The sequence below is a fragment of the Marmota monax genome, unplaced genomic scaffold (assembly GCF_021218885.2).
Source record: "Marmota monax isolate L192 unplaced genomic scaffold, Marmota_monax_Labrador192_F-V1.1 WCK01_AAM20220418_F8-fsc00067, whole genome shotgun sequence".
NCBI lineage: Eukaryota > Metazoa > Chordata > Mammalia > Rodentia > Sciuridae > Marmota > Marmota monax.
Window position 1 is genome coordinate 821,865 of NW_026695065.1, and position 5,315 is coordinate 827,179.

A 5,315-nucleotide genomic window follows, 5' to 3' on the forward strand; every position below is an offset into this window, starting at 1 on the left:
AAAATTATATATATATATATATATATATATATATATATATATATATATATATATATATAGCTGGGAATGTGGCTCAGTGGATAACTGCCCATGGATTCAATCCTCAGTAACAAAAAAAAAAAAAAAAAAGATTTATAATACAAGCCAAAGCTAAGTGAATTTGTCATCAATTTGTCATCAGTGTTATCTAAATTGCACCAAAGAGCTAAAATTATTTTTTGGAGAAGTGGAAAATTACATATTTCAGATATTTTCAGACAGATAAAGAAAGGAAGACAAGTAGAGAACTAAATGAAAGCAAATAAAATATGTGTTTTATTATTATTAATTGATCAAAGAGAGTTTGAAATACATTTGGTGATTTCACCATACAGACAAGTTAAGAGGATATAATCAATATTATAAGAACATGGAAGAAATTTAATGGCTGCTAGAAGGAGTCTATACTATTTGTAATGCAATATAATGTGAGCTCAGAACAGTCTTGTCTTAGATTACTTGTAAATGTATATATGACAATCAAGGCAAGAACTAAAAATAAACAAAAATGCATAATTCGTCCAAAATTAGAGGAGAAAGATGAAATGATATAAAATGCTCAATGAAAACCACTGAAGGCAGAAAAAAAGGGGGTGAATAAAGATATAACGAACAAGACTAATTAATGGAAAAGAGTTATAAATGTGACAGATTATTAATCTGAATATAATCACTTTATGAATTTTGCAAACAAACTAAATAAATGAGAGGGTCTGAAGTACTAAATAATGAAAAAAACAGAGAAATATATGCTGCTGAAAAGAAATCCATTTCAAATATAAAGTGACAAATATATTAAATTTAATGGAATTAAGAAAGATATATCATACTTCCATTAATCTAAAGAAAGCTGCTAAAGAACTAAAAATAAGAAACTAAAAGAAAGCTGCAGAGTTTTCAATAAGATAGAAGGTGATGGGCTGGGGATATAAGTCTATTGGTAGAGTGCTTCCATTGCATGCACAAGGCACTGGGTTCTTCCCCAGCACCACAAAATAATAAATAAATACAAGAAATTAAATGTTTAATTTCTTTAAAAAAGAAAAAAGATAGAAGGTTGTGAAATTTGAGGTGGAGATTCCTTCATGGAAATACCAAGAAATTCATATATTTTAAATATTTATGTAAATAATAAATATATATTTATATATAACTTTATATAAATATAAAATATTTATAACATGATATCTTGTAAAAATCCTGGAAACATGTTGAGAAGCTGCAGGACCCAAATAAATGCTTATCCAACAGTGATATGTGGCTTTTATTTTTCCAACCGCTTCATACAGTAAATTTTTCAATTCAGTCATTATGCTTTTCAGGTCCAGAATTTCTTTTGCATATTTTTAAAAGTAATGTGTATATTTTTGATATTTCCACTTTTTTCATATATTATTTTCTTGATTTTGTGTAGTAATTTGTGTTTTCATTTAGCTTATTAGCGATATTTAAGATAGTTGTTTTATAATAAATCCTTAAATTTAAACTGAAGTAATGCTGTATGACTAAAAGCCATAAAAAAACAGTTTTTTAGTAAAGTTAATATGTGTATGGGTACTTGCTTCAGTAGCACATGTTCTAAAATTGGAATAATACACAGAAGATTAGCATGGCCCCTGCACAAGATGATATACAAATTCATGAAGTGCTTCATACTTTTTTATTAATTAAAGCTAGTATTAAAATATGTTATGGGTGTAAGATTCTATACAATTTTAATTTTGGTTTGTAATTTTACATTTAATCATTTTATGGGATTCAGAATTAAAAGCATGAGTGGCTGGGATTGTGGCTCACTGGCAGAGGGCTTGCCTCACGTGTATGAGGAACTGGGTTCGATCCTCAGCACCACATAAAAATAAATAAATAAAATAAAGATATTGTCTGTATACAACTAAAAAATATTTTAAAAAATAATTAAAAGCATGAAATATCAATAAATCTACTAAAGTGTATTATATGTATATATTATGTAATTTTTAATATAAATAACATGTTGGGGGGGTCAGTAGTAAAAAGAAAGTTGTAGGCAATTCAGTTAAACTGTTAATAATTTGATATAATTAATAATTTGATGACATTGGAATATGTTATGTAGACTCATAGTAATAACAAGGAAAATGCCTAAAGGAAATACACAAAAAGAAATGAGAAGAGAAATAAAAATTGTGACTTTAAAAATAAACCAAATATAAGGCAAGTAGTAAAAGGGGAATGAAAGATAAAAGAAATGATACCAGACATAAAGAAATTATGAACAGGATGACAATAATAATTCATGTCCTTTAAAATGAGTGAATTAGGGCCGGGTTGTAGCTCAGCGGCAAAGCTTTTACCTCACATTTGTAAAGCCTTGGGTTTGATCCTCAGTTCCAATAAAGAAAAAAAAAACATAAATAAATAAATAGATAGATAGATGAAAGAAATTAATTACAATCACATTCAAAATTCATAGATTGCTAAAATTAATAAAAAAGTTAAGTTCAATTGTATACTATTTGATTCACCTTAGATTTAAAGAAAAATGTGATTCACGTTAGACTGAAAGAAACACATAAAGCAGAGGAAAGAAAGGATATTCCCTGGAAAGTGTAACCAGTAGAATTCAGGGAAATTATTCTAATATAAGACACAATAGATTTCAAGGTAAAAATTGTTATGAGAGAAAGGACAAATTTTGTAATGACAAATAGTTTCAGCATTATCCTGATGCTAAAATAATAATATACAGGACTGTAAAAGAAAGTAAACACATTATCCCTGTGGAATACTTATGCAAAATCTACAAATACTATAAAAAAAAGAATTCAATGAAATATTTACAAGATTACCCTCCATAGTTAAATGGGATTGATTATTGGCAAGCATAATGGTCCAACATACGAAAAACAATCATTGCAATGCATAACATTGACAAAATGAAGGAACAAATAAGTGATAGTCTCAACTGAAGCAAAAAATTGCAAAAATTTAATAAATCTTCATGTTAAAAACACTCTACAAACTAGGAATAGAAACAAATTTCCTCAACAAAAATAAGGTTATATTTGAAAAGCCATTAACATCCTACTCAATACTAAAAACTAACAGTTTTTGTTAGGGTTAAGAAAAGAATATCCTCATTTACCACCTGCATTGAAAATGGTATTGAAATTTTAGATGGACAAATTTTATGTGTAAGAGAAATAACAAACATCCAAACCAGAAAGAAAGAATTAATATTATATCTATTCACAGACATCATAACCTTATCCATAGTATTTCTTAAAGATTCTCTTAAGGGGGTGGGGTTGTAGCTCTGTGGTAGAGGTCTTGCCTCACATGTGTGAGGCATTGGGTTTGATTGTCTGCACCACATAAAAATAAATAAATAAAATAAAGATATTGTGTCTATCTACAACTAAAAAAAATTAAAGAAAAAAGTTTCCTTCCGGATGTCATTAAAAATGTACACTTATACATGATTAGTTGGACTACAAATTAATACAACTACTTTGGAAAGCAATATAGAGATGCTTCAAGAGAGTAGACGTGAATATGACCCATCTATTCCATTCCTTGGTATTTATCCAAGAGAAATCAGCATATTATAGTGATAAAAGCACATCAATGTTAATAGCAGTAATAGCAAAAAAATTCACAACCAAACCAGGTACCTATCATCAGATGAATGGATAAAGAAAATATGATATATATATATATATATATATATATATATATATATATATATATACACACAAAATCAAGTTTACTCAGTCATAAATAATGAAATTATGTCATTGGCTGGCAAACGGATAAAATTGTGAAATAGTATACCAAATGAGTATGATGAGTTTAGCCAAACTCAGAAAGTAAAGTCATGTTTTCTCTTATATGTGGAAGCTAGAGAAAAGTCAAAAAATTAGGAATGTTTCCATGAAATTAGAAGGGAGATCCCTGAGTAAAAGAAGGTTATTGAGGGGGAAGGAGGAGGGAGAAGCAAAGAGAGGAATTGTTGAATAAATTTGATCAAATTATTCTATATACATATATAGATATAGTGCAGTGGTTTAACCAGTATGTTTATCTCTAAAGCACCTAGTTAGAAACAAATGATCAGTATATAGAAGGAAGACCAGTAGAGTAAAACAAAATGGTAACTGGGAGAGGGACAAGAAAAAGGAAAGAGGAAGTAGTGGGGACTAAAATAGAGCAAATTATATCCCCTGCATACATTATTATGTTCAAATTACTCCCACTATTATGTATGTGTAACACAGTAATAAAAACATAAAAATTTACTCCCAAAATGTTATTATTAATAAATAAATTTATGATTTGTTGCATAATAACTGACAGTTAATCATTCAAAGAAAGGAAATAAAGAAAATTCCATGTAGAAAGAAATTAATTAATAAATTGAAAAGACTTATGTTCATGAATTGATAGTTAATACTGTAATGAAGTCAATACTACTCAAGGTAATCTATAGATTTATTGCAATTATTGTTCAAATCTCAATGATAATTTTTTTGAGAAATTTAAAAAATTAAACTAAAATTGACATAGTGTCATGGGACAAAAATGACAAAATAAAATCTTGAAAAAGTAGGAAAAAAATCAAGGTCCCACTTTCCTGACTTTAAAAAATCATATGCAAGGCTAGTAATACTGGCATAAATATACATACATAGAAAGATGAAATAGAGTAAAGGACCCAGGAATACTCTCATGAATATGGTCAGATGGTTTTTTACAAAGATATTGAGATGATTCACTGGGGGATGACCCATATTTTCAACAAATGATGTTGAGAACACTATATCACATGCAAAATAATGAAATTGGACCTTTGCCTTATACCACATACAAATTTAACTTAACATGTATTGAAGACCAAGACTAAAATAACTCTTAAGAAGAAAACACAAGGACAATTTTTATGCTATGTAATTTGTCAATAATTTCTTGATTATAAAGCCAAAATCACAAGCAATAAATGAAAAATAAATAGATAATTGGGAGAAGGGCAATATACTATTGTTTTTTAAAAAAGGCTACATAGCAAAGATACATAATCAACAAAGTGATATAGCAACTTAATATGAGTAAATATTTGCAGGCCATATATATGGAAAGCAGTTAATATTCAAAATATTTAAATAATTTCTAAAATTCATTAACCAAAAAATGCAAATGATAAAATTCAAAAGTAAGATCTAAAGAAGAGATATATAAACGGCCAAAAACATGAAAGATACTCAAAACCATGAAAGATACTCAAAACCACAAATATA

General features: G+C 27.9%; 1 non-coding gene across 1 annotated transcript; it reads left to right on the plus strand.

The window, feature by feature from the left end:
- Positions 1-1,593: 1,593 nt before the first annotated feature.
- LOC124081636 (U6 spliceosomal RNA) lies at positions 1,594-1,699 on the plus strand. The gene has a single exon (XR_006848095.1). It is a non-coding gene; the product is annotated as a U6 spliceosomal RNA (small nuclear RNA).
- Positions 1,700-5,315: the final 3,616 nt, after the last annotated feature.